At 38.5% G+C, this 14635-nt stretch overlaps 1 long non-coding RNA gene across 1 annotated transcript; it reads right to left on the bottom strand.

Annotated features, from left to right (window-relative positions):
- Positions 1 to 11400: 11400 nt before the first annotated feature.
- LOC129348555 (uncharacterized) lies at positions 11401 to 11981 on the bottom strand. Its single transcript, XR_008601145.1, has 2 exons — positions 11741 to 11981; positions 11401 to 11626 (listed from the first exon to the last, which is right to left on the bottom strand). It is a non-coding gene; the product is annotated as an uncharacterized LOC129348555 (long non-coding RNA).
- Positions 11982 to 14635: the final 2654 nt, after the last annotated feature.

Consider the following 14635-nt stretch of genomic DNA (forward strand, 5'->3'; position numbering starts at 1 on the left):
GTCTCGCTTGTGTCGTTTATTTTTTTTGTCACTTTGTTTTTAGCTTTTGTCGCTTTGTCTCTCGTTTTGTAACATTTTGTCTTTTTTGTTGTTGTCTTTTTTGTCTGACTTATCATTTGTCTCATTTTTTTGTCATTTTGTGTCTCATTTTGGTCATGCATGTGTTTTTGTCTCATTCATGTCAGTTTGTGTTTTGCTTTATTCGTTCTTTTCTGTCTCGTTTCGGTCATTTTCTTTCATGCTTTTGTCATTTTTTTATTTCGTTTGTCCATTTTTTTGTTGCTTTGTAACTTTTTTGTCAAATTTTTTGACTCTTTTTTGTCATTTTATTTCTCGCTTTTGTTTTGTGTCTCATTTTTGTAATATTTTGCCTTGCTTTTGTTGTTTTTTGTCTGACTTTTATTGTTTGCCTCATGTTTTTGTTGTTCTGTTTCTTGTTTTTGTCATTTTGTGTTTCCTTTTGGTCTTGCTTGTGTTTTTTGTCTCATTTTTGTAATTTTGTGCTTTACTTTTTTCATCGTTTTCTGTATCGTTTTTGTCATTTTGTTTCACGCTTTTGTCATGTTTTGTCACTCAGTTTTTGAGGAAGGACTGCTCTATGTCAATCTATACGTGTGCTGTATTCCCTCCATTTCTTAATGATGGGTTTAACTGTACTTCAAGGAATATTCAGTGATTTGGACATTTTCTTGTATCTGTCTAGTCTGACTAACAGCCTCTAACCATCAGCTTCTTTGGTAAAAGATGTTTTTTCTATGCATGAACCATGGCCTTTGACCTTTTAATATGAAGTTGTTTCTGAGTATAAGATCCCCTTCTTCCTGAAAGTTTCCAAATTTCCCAACAGCCTTTTTAATTTTAGTAAACATAGCCATGTTGAGCAACAGATTAAGAAGGATGGCATATTTATGGAGTCACCACAACCGAGTTTCTCAGCCTCTGGTCAGAAAACAAGTTTTTCAGGGTCACACATTTCTCATGAACTTACTAAGTTGTCACATTGTCATGTGAATTGAAGCACAGCATACTTTTGTGTCATATTTTTCCTCGCACTAACAGGCCTCAAAATGAATTCGATGATCATTAATCAGGACATCCGGGGAGCAGCCGCAACATGTCTTCTCAAAGCAGCGTTTGATTATGAAAGGCCAACTTAAGAGACATTTTTTCCCATGTTGTGGCATTTTAAAGAAAAGCAGAAAATGACTCAAAGTGTGTAGTGAAAATGAAGACCTCTGAATCAACCTGGAGATAATGCATTTCATCAATGCATTTCACTGCACATTACACTATGTATAATTGTGTTTGTGATAAATTAAGGTCTTGACTCTTGATAAATGGTTCAATCTCCTGTGTTTGAGATTTTGTGAAAGATACAGAAAAACCCCACTGAGCGCAGCTGCAAGTCTAACATCCCCAGAGGAACAGACAAGCTGCAGTGTGAAATTAATTAACCTTCCAAGTCCAGTAAACATCTTTTCAACCCTTCGAATATTGTTTATCTGTTGCTGAGGAGAAAAAACGAGTTCAAATTGTGTTATGAACTGGGAACTGATGTGAGAAACACTAAAGAATTATTATAGAATGTCAAGAACACTTGACGGAAGACCAAAAAAAAAATTAAAATGAAAATCTTCAAGACATTTCTGGAGTTGGTGCCACTTTTTTTTCTTTTTGACAGTTGATGCAAAATCTATGAGCCTTTGTGTAGTAGTAGTACTAGTAGTAGTAGTAGTATTGGTACAGGTATTATTATTATTAGCACTAGTATTGGCAAGAGTATTAACAGTAGGAAGAATAATTGGAATCAGAATGATCAGAAATTAGAAAGATATCAAAAATAAACCAAAAATAAAATAAAATCCTAACATGTAATGCAACAAGTTCAAATATTTAAGTAAAGATATTTTTTGTTTGTTTATTTCGCTTAATATGACACATTCAAATACCGTCCAGTAAGAGAGAAACCCAACAAGTTTAAATGCTGGGGTCAAGATGTCGCAATGTTATCCATGATGTGGGCCATTTACATATTAGAAAAAATACAAAAAATACATAAAATATTGCTTTACCTGACAATAATAAATATGTCTATGTTTTGAAAACATTTGTTTAATAATAAATATTCAATGCAGCAATAAATCTACATACATTTAGTGCATTTTTGCATTGTATCAAGTGGAAGTCATGCTGTTGCAATTTTCTTTTCCTAACTGAACAACATCTCTTCACATGCAGGCGTTGTCATCCGCTAGATATGTATAATATTATAAAATCAATCAATGAATAGCAATAAAAGTAGCAGAAATAAATATCAACTACCAGAACACAGTCATTAAGTAGTTAATAGTATGGATACATCAGTCATTGGCCGATTATCGAAGGCAATATACAGCATTTTTTAAATTGTCAGTATAGTTTGTTAGGAATATCCAATATTGGTATTTTTGCCAATAACCGATGTGCTGATATTGTCCAACTCTCAATTTCCGATTCCGATATCAACCGATACCAATATATGTGGACTGTTGAACTAATTTTAGGTAACATTACATATCTCCATCACATGCCTCATTTTATTGTGATGCCCCATTGGATGCATTCTCAAAGGCAGTAAGGCTTTCCAAAATAAGAAAACAATTTCAACTGAAGTTATGGAAAAAATGCCAAAGCTATTTTCTTTAATTGCCTCAAACAACAGTTCACACTCTCCCTCCCTCTATGAGTCCGGTAAATGCCAGCGAAATCCACTCATTATTTTATTGGTTTTCATAATAGACAAAAAAAGGATAATGATATTGACTGATATTACATTTTTATGCCAATATCGGGCCGATAATATCGGTGGGTCGATATAGTTTAAAAAAATATTTTTGATGAAATGAATCTGAAGATGAGCTACTTGGACCTGCTGTAAGATTTTTTGACAAAATTTTATGTTGCAATTTGTGTTGTTCTAAATTTTGATACCAGGATTTTCATTTTTATTGAAAACATGTTGCAGAAATTGGTTTCCTCCATTAATAACAATCTATCAGCCCTGAATAAACATCTCAGTAGCATAGTATAGCATAGCATAATAAAATATCCAACTTTTCTTTTCTGATTTGCATAAGTTACATTCAGTCAGAGGGAGATGTACAGTGCCTGTGAAAAACATTCACTCAACAGTCTAGCACTGAGCCAATACTGTTTATATACACTGTAAGATACTGTTTCCTGTGAAGGGTACATAAGGGAGGACTTCTTTGTGTTAATAGTTAAGCTTTACAATTTTAAAAAAGGAATTTATGTAGCTTTTAAGAGCATGTATAATGTTTTTTCGCGACAGATGCGACAACAAATTAGTTCATATCTGTCCAAAGCGTATTTGATGTGAGGCAGTCATAAAACAGAGAAGTGATTTTGACTCATCGCTGAGGATGTCGAAGGGCTGACTGCCCTCTGATGAGCCACATCTGCAGGATAAACCACAGACAGCAACTCATTGTGCTGCCAGAAATGGAAAGCTCTCCAAATGAATCATAATTTCTTCTTTACAGCACAGAATAAATGCAACGCAGCATCAAATGTACAAACAGCAAACACAAGACCAAGACACCTGAGCACTGACCTTCACCTTCGGGTTAAAGCACTGAAAACCTTTACAGAGTGTTTTTCCAAGTTATGAAACATCTGCATCAATGCTGCATGTGAAGGTTGTTAGAAACCACTTCCGAGGGTTTTAACCTTGTTAACATGTTCTTCTGATATTTTTATGTTACATGCACATTGTGAGAGAAATAAGCAGCCAACACCATGGCTGGGCGTTTCCACCACGTGCCACTGTGTACCATAGAGCAGATTTACAGTGTTTGAGTCGTAGGTGAGCTGGTGTGCTCGAGCTGCATGAAGCGACAGAGGGGAGGGTAGAGAGATGCGTGGGGACTTTATAGATTCAACAGTTTTTTAAGGAAGCAGCATTTTGCATTTGAGCCATTTTGAGTCATGAAGGGATTGCTATCATGGAAAAACATTCTAAACACAGCGATGGAAAAAAGTTTTCAGACGCCCTTAAAATTTTACATGATCTCAAACATTATCAAGTATTTGTGGAAAAATCTTTTTTATATTTCAAAAGGTGTGGCTGGATTAGACAGACACAAACAAGTATAAGTGATATTTTTGTTTATTGTTTACAAGAAAAACTAACAAAACTAAATTCTACCAAAATGACCCAATACTCAAAATTTCTTATTTTTATGGAATCGATTTTTAGTTTTTAATGGGTTTATGTATATATATATATATATATATATATATATATATATATATATATATATATATATATATATATATATATATATATATTAGACAATTGCTGACAAAAGCTCTAATTTGTATCATTAAATACCCAAGAGAATCACCGAGAGGCAGAACTTCCTAGACCCCAAATCAACCCCAGTAATTCCCTGAAGTTACAGATATATTAATAGAGCTGCTCTTACATTGGGATTTCTTCCCAGAATGCCTTCCAGTTGAACTTCAATGTTCTTGCTATAACTAAGAACTTCCTGTCTGGCTGCTGGTTTAACCTCCAAAAGTGTACCTCTGTGTATCAAGGCTGCAGATAAATGATCTGTTCCTGCCTTGTAATAGCATAGATGTCAAACTTTCCTGTTGCTTCTTCTGGAATATGCAAAACTATGAAGGCCCCGAATCTCTTCTCATCCATCTCACTCCATTTGCTCCAGCTTGAGCACTCCAGCTCACAATTGACTCTGTTCAAATACTGTAAAACTACTCTATGCAACACAATGGCAAATAGGTACATTGGAGAGATTCAGTCGTACTTGTTCGAACCAGAAACTCCTTCTAAAGAAGAATGATGATGCAGAAACAGGATTTGTTTCTCAAGTTTGTTAAGAAATGTATGAAGTTTCAGAAATCAGAATCTGAGTGTCATCAGTGCATTTTCAAGATGGGAAAGCTCAGCCATGGTGTTGACTGTTTATTCTGGAATTTATGTTAACATATAAACAAGGTAGAAAAATGCATTTTCTCCTGAGGAACTCTTTTCCCATTTTTCTCATTTGTTCCTTTGTACATTTATGACAGTAAATATAAGAACTTTGTCTTGTTTTGTTGTCATTTGGTGGATAAATCTTTAACATAATAAGGCTGTAAGGACTGATTTGAGCTGTGACGATTCGTGCTGTTTAAAGTGCCATCAGCTAATCAACAATATGATTATGTGGAGTGTGTTGGAGAACATTCTAAACATAGTACAAGGAAAAGTCCTGCATCCAGAACATTACTTGAGCAGACATATAATCAGCATAATGTACTTCAAGTATGAAAAGTTAAAGTACTGGTAGCTGTCCAGATAACAGTTAGGCCCAAAATTGTTCATGTCCATGCCAAAATTTTGATTTATAGTAAAGACAAGTGACAAAAGATGGAAAGACATTGTGTTAGTAATGTTAATGAGTAATTTTAACTATTTCTATGTTGTTGTTTTTTTGGGGGGCATTTTTATGAAAACAAGCCGTGTCCACAATTATTTAGACCCTTGACATTATTGGAATTTTTTCTTGTGTCATTTCCAGCCATCGGTCAAAGAATATAAATCCAAAGTTGGCATTGGCATGAGTAATTTTTGGATTAATTGTGGTATTTATGCAGCTGGTCGGGGTTAAGCTACTTTTGACTGCTTTGTATACAGTTTGGTTGTTCAGTCGGCCTTAAAAGGCCTTAGAATAAGTCCAGTGAGTTCATGACATGATTCATGATGTCAGAAAGACGCTTTCCCACTCAGTTTGTGGCCACTTCTTCATGCCCTCCACTTGTGCCTCAGCGGGCAGCCGCTCTGTCTGGCTTGATTGCAGGATTGGAGACAGGGGTGAGGAGGTTAGGTCGCCTACTGTTCAGAAACCTCTGCTTCCAGCCTCGATTCTCCGACATACAGTCAGTCATGTTCCAGTCGTCTCCTGTGTTTCTATACCTCTCTGGCCTTGCCTTTTGTTAATGCTCGTCTTTTCCTGCCTGCAGCATTTCGATCCTCTCTGTCTCACGGTTCTCTGGGCTCACTCCGCCTGGCTTCTCCTCTTCTACGCTGGCTGAATCAATTACAACCAAAAGAGAGCAGCCAGTTATGGAGCGTGATCTGTCTCTGCTATGAAAGACCAGGGTCGTCCTGGTATTTCTGATACTCAGTCCCTCAATGCGGTGAACAGAAGCCACTGATGTTGGCCAAAAATGGAGGAAATGTACAGTTTTTGTGCTCGTTGTGCCAAAAAGTTGTGAAGCATATATATAATATACTGCACATCTCATAGCATGCAAAAGAAAATATTTCTTTTATTATAATTTTTATTACAAAATCTCCAGAACTAAGTCATCTATAGTTGAGTTCTGTCACTGAACACACAGTTTTCTATAGAAAGTGTGACAGCTATGTTGCTGCAATGATTAGCTTCACAGTTAGTCCTTAGACCTCATTTCATTTTACCTGCCTGTATATTCACATGTGATGATTTAAAATGACTGCAGCGCTACAGTCTAGCAGAAGCTATGCAGGTTTTGCATCATGTTTGCATGTTTTCTGTAACATTTAACCAACCATTATTGCCTTTGGGCTCGTCAAATATCAGCTATGATTGTTGTAAAATATATAAATTGAATTTATATGCAGTTGAAAGTATACCAAATTTGACCTGTTGACAAAGGACAGTTTTTTTCACTGTGATGAAGGAGATAATGTTGTTTCCTGAACCTCCATAGCAAACACAATGAACTGACACTGCAGGTCTTCATCTCACTTCATCAGTGTTGCACTTTACTTGATTTTGACAATGTGTCACTGCTTTTTATTATCATTTTTTTTATCTTTATGTATTTTACTACTCTTAGAGACAGAGAAGATGATATTAAAGATTTTGCATTTTGTATTGATCTAATTTCACATGCTGTCAAAATTCATAAATAAAGTTCTAAAAAAGAAAAAAAAGAAAAAGGGGAAAAAAAGTCGTCAGAAGAAACAAGAAAAAAAAAGTTCTTCTTTGGTCAGCCCTAAAACCCTAAAAGTCATTTCTGTGTATCAAAGTTACATACAGGGGTGGATAAAAGCTTTTGGACTATGGAGGACTAAAAGTGGAATTAAATATTAAATTGGAATTAAATACTTAAATGTGTTATGAAACAAATACATCATTAAATAATTAATTAAATATGTCATCAATTAATTAAAATTGAAATCAAATATGTCATTAATTAATTAAAAATGGAATTAAATACATAAATGCGTTATTAAATATGTCATTAATTCATTAAAATACCAATTCATTTTAAGTAATAAACATATATTATTATTTCACTATTTAATTAATTATTTCATGGTCCTTGTGTTGCAGTGGATCATGAATTTATTTTATCTGTCAACCTCACCCGTCAAAGTCGGTGGGCGGGACTAACGCGAATCTAGTCTAATCCACTGCTTTTGTCTGCCTTGAAACCGGAAGTAGAAGAAGTCTTTCTAAACATGGCGGTTGTGTTGATGGAGGATTGCTGTGAACTTTCTAGAGAGTTGGTGAGAGATATTTTAGACCTTGCAGAGTATGTGGAAGCAGGACCTGCTGACCCCGAGCATGTAGCGTGTAAAGCAGAGGAATTTATTCAAGTTGTTGGAGTTATTTCCGCACTTTCCGACCAAGATGTTGACCGTAGAGTGACTGCAAATGTACTCCGCCGCTTTTCTGGTAACAGGGCGCAACAGGAGCACACACAAGGACCTGGGCGTTTGACATACCGAGGGAAGTTCTGGAACATCACGGTCTTTGTGGATTACCAGCCTGTCAAATTACAGCGATGCTCGGAGTGTCGAGGGCTTTTCCTTTAGGACCTGCTCGGCGCGGCGCGGCACGGCTCGGCTCGTCTTTGTTTAGCCGCCATTCCACAAGCATCTACTCGGCACGGTACGGCTCGTCTCATCTTTGTTTGCTAGCGTTTCCATACGGACTAATTTTTAGCACCTTCTCGGCTGAGGTTCCAAGCGAGCTGAGATGAGCCGATAATGTGGCGTTTACATAGTACAGCCCACTGATTGGACAGGAGTGCAGGCCACTGATTGGACAGGGAGTGACGACACACAGAGCAACTCCAGCACGAAAACAAAACCCTGCATTAAAAAACAACTGTAAACAGCGACGGTGTGCATTGCTCTTCACGAAACTCTCCGTTCTTCATAATTTTAATATGACAGCCAGACCTGTACCGTGGGTGAATGAAGAGGTCAAGACTTTGTCTTTGATGGCGGACCAAAGAATACAGAGGGAGCTGGACATAGAAAGTTTATCAGGAGGTCTCTGAGCGGATGGCCGCTCACATATACAGTAGACTGTATATAAAGAGGACAGAAGCAGTGTAGGGAGAAGTTGAAAAAGCTCAAAAGTGACTATCGGTCCACCAAGGACCACAGCGGCCGGCGTGGGTCAACCAGGAGGTGTTGGAAGAGGTTTAATGGAAGCTATTTACTGGCACCGCGCTGCCAGCAACAGGAGGAAGACTCAGCCGCTGCATGTTGGAGACGTTCGAGGACGGTGAGTGTTTTGTGACTTCAAGAAACTTTTACATCATTTATCCCATTGGTGGCAAGCTTCTTTTAAGCAAACAAGTATATTTAGAAAGTAACGTCGTTGTCTCCTGTAGCAGACAATAAGCTAGCTAGTTAGCCATCAGCGCTATCTGGTTAGCCATCGGCGCTAGCTAGTTAGCCATCAGCGCTAACTCCGTGCTCTGCTTGTATTTCGTGCTGCTGTTTCTAACGTTTAGCTCTCAGAAGCTAATACTTCAGTCAGCATGTCGTGTTTTTCGTGTACTTAGGGTGAGTGTTTATTTCTGTTCAAGAATCCCTTTCCACATGCGAAGCCTACTCCACCTCCGTCATGGAGCCCCCAGCTCCCCTGCCTCCTCTCCACCACCAGCAGCGGCTCCTCTCCAGCACCAGCTTCGACACCAGTACCAGCTCGGACACCGACCCTGTTAACATCAACCTCCAGCACGTCACAGCAACGTCTTATCACCGGTAAGACACGGTAAACAGAGAGCATGGTTGATTTTCGCATTATTATTATTGCTACAGGTGTAAATGCCTGCAAGCATGATCAGAACAGTGAGACTAACGACCAAGAATTCAGGCAGGTGTAAATGCAAACTGTGCAGCAGCCAGCTCAGGAACGCCTGATGAAAGCTACATGTAGCTACAGTGACATAAACAACACATGCAGCAGCATTTTTTTCCATTGACTTAACGAGTAAGTCACTCTAATTAATTTACGTTCAGGTGCAGTGTAGTATTGCAACCATTCTTCTTATAGTCACTAGGTAGCTGTGAAACTGAATGACTGGATGAAAATATACATAGAAATAAGAAAACACAGCTGTTCTTAGGAACTCCAAAATGTGCACAGGATGAAATGAAGTTCACACCATGCTGTTTTTGTGGTGGAGGAGGTACTGCTTGTGCTTTGGTTAAAGCGAAGAGTGCCAGAAGTTTATTAAAGTATCAAAGACATGATCATGATTGAAAATCATTGGACGGGTGGCTAAACACATCACATCATAGCTGTGGAGTCCTTCTAGCTCCTGGGGACTACAATCTCTCAGGACCTGCAGTGGGAGACGAACATCCACTCCATCCTGAAAAAGGCTCAGCAGAGGATGTATTTCCTATGACAGCTGAGGAGACATGGCCTGCCACAGGAGCTGTTGATCCAGTTCTACACTGCAGTCATCCGATCTGTCCTGTGCACCTCTGGATCAGCCACACAGCAGGACAGAAACAGACTACAGCCTATAGTATGGACTGCAGAAAACATCATCAGAGACCCCACTCACCCTGGACATTAAACTGTTTCCCCCCTCCCCTCTGGCAGGCACTACAGATCCCTGTACACAGAAGCCTCCAGACACAAAAACAGTTTCTTCCCCACTGCCATCACTGTAATAAACAGCTGAGCCATTCCTACACACCTGTACAATAGTCAGTATTGTTGTTGACATGTACAGCTTTTTTTTTTCACCATGAACAGCATTCTCTGCTTTTGCACTACTGTGTTTATAGCAATTACCATTTTGCTAATGTGTTCATATATTCCAGTCTAGCTGTACATTTCTGTTCATATTGTGTTCTATTTTACTATTTCTTTTTCCTCCCTGTTCCTCTTTCTATTGTTTCTTTATTTTTTATTATTCTCTTCCATATTCCTAGGATGACACCAACAGCCAAAACCAAATTCCGTGTATATTGTATACATACTTGGCCATTAAAGCTGACTCTGATCACTTTTCTGTCTTTGGTCTAGGCAAGAGGAAAAGGTGCAACAGAAAATTGGACCTTCCTAGCGTACTTGTGGAGATGCAGGCCGAGGAGGAGCGGAGTCGTGCCCAGCATGATGAGAACATCTGGTTGCTCCTCAGCGAGGTAAGAGAGAATGAAGCAGCCTTGCAGCGGGAGGAAATAGCCCAGAATGCTGCCTTCAACCAGTCATTCCTGGGTGTGCTGGGGCAGGCAATGGGCAGCCAGCAAGTGTGAGCGAGTCCACCTCCCATAGACTTGAGATTTACAAGTGCTGGTCATATAATTAGAATATCATGAAAAAGCTTGTCTTTTGGACAACTGTCAGGTCAGCAGTCTTCCCCATGATTGTGTAGCCTACAGAACTAGACTGAGAGACCATTTAAAGGCCTTTGCAGGTGTTTTGAGTTAATTAGCTGATTAGAGGTGTCTTCAATGTTGAACCTTTCCACAATATTCTAATTTTCTGAGATACCAAATTTGGGATTTTTGTTAGTATTCAGGTATAATCATCAAAGTTAAGAGAAATAAACATTTGAAATATATCAGTCTCTGTGTAATGAATGAGTATAATATACAAGTTTCACTTTTTGAATGGAATTACTGAAATAATGAACAACTTTTTTCATGATATTCTAATTATATGACCAGCACCTGTAGTTGTATATAGTTTTACTTTTAGCCCTCCACTGTAGGAGAGGCCCACCACAGTTTGTACTTTGCACATTGTAAATAGTTTTGATTTTGCTGCTGACTAATAAACTATTTTGTGACTTATGTGATTGCATCATAACTTTTCATTTTGTCTGTTAAGACACTGGTAGGAAAAGAGTCAACAGTCTGAACCAAACAATTCTGTATTCCCTAATGTATTTGTGTTTAATGGGATTTAACATTTTTTAACACAAACTACTTTATGGTTCATAATTCCGTTGACTGAATTACACCAAAGCAATACTGATTTATCAAACTGGAATTTTCTAAAAACAGCTGTTTTAATGTTTTGGCGTTTCATTTCTCATTTAATCTTTCTAACCTTCACAAACAAACAATAGCATAGACACATCTGCAAAAGGTACAAAAGTTTATTGTCAGAATTGCATTCAAGCAAACAATAGCGGTCCGGGGACAGAAAAACAGAAGTATAACAAGAAGAATAACTTAACTTTTGCATGACACGTAGTGCATCAGTGCATCCTGTACATCTCTGTCCTCCTCCTCTACACCTTGTGCCACTGCAGGCTCATGTGCTGCTGCTTCAGGTAAATCCCATGAAGTCTCATCAGAGAGCATCTGAAACACATACACAGCATACATGTTTTAATACCTAATAGCGATAAACTGCAGCTATTACAGGGTCGTTCACAGGACTGATACACGATAGCTAGCGAACTAGCATTAGCTTACCCTCATATGTCGTCTCGTTCATATCCTCTTGTCTTCGGCTTGATACTGCTGCATCGCCTCCCAAACTCTCCTGTGTGTCTCCTCAGTGTTTCGACTCGCCGCTCTCAGCTTTCTCCGACTCTTCTATTACTTTGAATCAGGCAGAATGCCACAGACCGAGCAGCAGGTGAACCATCGCCTCCATGTCCATTGTTGTGTTGCGTTCGTGTGGCACAGAAATGACGGTACGCGACTTTCGGGCCGCCGTGCTATGACGACTCCACCCACGAAGAGGTGGTACTCAATGTAATGGCAAAACAACTAAACCGAGACGAGCCGTGGCGAGCCGAGTAGGTGTTAAAGGAAATTTTGTCTTGCACCGCGCTGTATCATTTGGGCAAGAGGACCGAGTCTTTAGCGGTTGCCAATAGTGTTGCTTTCGTCAACGAAAATTATGACGAAATATCGTCGTCAACGAACCTTTATCACTTGACGAAAACGAGACGAGACGAAACGTAAATGGTGGTTATGTCACGATAACTATAATAAAATATATAATACAATATTGTTGACGAATAAAAACGAGACGAAATTCGGTTTCCAAAATAAAAACTCTGCTGAAATGTCTCTTCATTTTCGTTGACCAAAACGAGACGAGACGAAATAACACTTAAATATTTAGTTGCGTTTATTATTTTTGCAGTATTTCTGTTCCCCAGGCTGTGACGTCGCACTGCGCTGACGCAGGCGACGTCACTTCCTCAATCTCCACTCGCGGCATTATTTAGATGCATCTGCGGTGGGATCATGGCCGGGCACTGTTCCCCAGCTTTCGGGCAGCTGGGGAGAAAAGGAAGAAGCCATATATGGACATACTTTGTTTACATACAAGTGGAAAACAAAACGGAATGTGTCGTGGAAAAAGACGGTGAGAAATGCGGCCACAATATAACGGGGAAAAAGAGCATCTTCCATGTCTGGAGTGAGTATATTCTTGAGTTTATAAGTTATCAATAATATAATAATGAGATAACCATGTTTAATTTGTGAAATGGGTTTGACTAAAAGAAAAAAATGGTTTTGTCTACACTATACAAGGAAATTATACTATATTGATTGGGTTAAATAGAATTGCATTACTAAAAAGAGAGTAAAACATAATTTTCATTGACTAAAACTAGACTAAAATGTAATCAGTTTTCATCGACTAAAACTAGACGAAAATAGTCATAGGTTATTCTGACTAAAATAAGACTAAAATGCTCAGACTTCTAGACTAAAACTTGACTAGACGAAAAAGAGAATGAACGTGACTAAAACTAATAAAAACTAAAATGTCTGCTTGACACAAAGACTAGACTAAAACTAAAATCAAAACAGGCCGCCAAAAACAACACTAATTGCCAATGAAGTTTTGTTTTATTGAGTATCCAGACCAACGTAGAGGTGAGTAGCGCCACCCAGTGTATCGGAATGTGTTCACAAGCTCTGCGTCAATCCATTATCTGGAATCGATTTGCCTTGACTTGATGTGCAGGGTAACCAATCAGGTGTTAGGATCCGCCCACTGACTTTGACGGACGAGGTTGACGGGTAAAATGAATTCATGATCCACCGCAACACAAGGACCATGAAATAATTAATTAAATAGTGAAATAATAATATATGTTTTTTACTTAAAATGAATTGGTATTTTAATGAATTAATGACATTTAATAACACATTTATGTATTTCATTCCAATTTTAATTAATTAATGACATATTTAATTAATTATTTAATGATGTATTTATTTATTTAATTTTGGCACTTTTAGTCCTCCATATATTGGGAGCTGCTGTTCAATATAATACTGAGTCAAAGCAGTTGCCCCAATGATAGTATGAAACTCTATGTCCACAATTAAAAGATAGAAAAATATATCCTAAAAGGACTGTGTAGAGTAAGCAGCTTTCACACAGGACGCTGGATGCGCTGCGCTTGTCGCCTGTTTCAGCGCACAGCTCCTGGAGAGCCACAGACCAGAGAGCAAAATAGACAGAGTTTCCAAAACTTCCAGCGGGGCGGTCACCATCCTCAATCTGGAAGCTTTCAGTTTGACACAAACAGTTCAACAGCTAATGTGTATTTTTCCCGAGCTAAATAGCCATTATTAGCGCTAGCCGTGCTAGTAAGCAGCAAGCGTTAGCACGATTCAATTCAACTTTATGTATGTAGTACCAGTTCACAACATATGCTATTTCATAGCACTTCACATAGTAAGGGGAAGACTTACACACCGTCCTTGATATTACGAAATTTTTTCTCCGAGTCTCAATGCAATCGCAAAGTCGTATCATATGATTCTGGGAATTCAGACCATAGGCACAGCACTGGCTTTTCCGCTTTGCCCTCTGTGCAGGCGAGATGATCGTTTCTATTGGCCGCGGTCAAACGTCATTAGCGCAGGGGTCAAAGTTGAACAAATCTCAACTTTGACCTCGAGTAGCGCGTGCTCTCTCTCTCCGACCTGCGCTTTGCTCGGCAGTAAAGTTTCAGTGCATTGATGCAGATGGCGTGAAAACGGAAACAAGTACCGGCTCACTGTGCTGCATACAGTTACACACTACGTTGTACGATTGAGACAAGAAAACTTGGAATGACTTTTCATTGGTAAGAATAGTTTTTGGCTCTTTTTTCATTATTAAATCTTGTTGAGAGCTTCCAGTCTATGAGAGCTAACTAGTTAGCCACTAGCAAAACACTAACGCGACCTAGCAGCTTGACAACCAAATACCAGACGATTAATAGTAGCTGTAGTATAGTTGTACAAGCAGTAGTAGTAATACTAAAAGTACAAGCATCAGTAGTAGTATAAACAGCTGTTAGAGTCGTAGAAGTAGTATCAGCATTTGTAATAGTATTCCAAGTTGTAGTA

The sequence above is a fragment of the Amphiprion ocellaris genome, chromosome 1, assembly GCF_022539595.1.
Source record: "Amphiprion ocellaris isolate individual 3 ecotype Okinawa chromosome 1, ASM2253959v1, whole genome shotgun sequence".
NCBI lineage: Eukaryota > Metazoa > Chordata > Actinopteri > Pomacentridae > Amphiprion > Amphiprion ocellaris.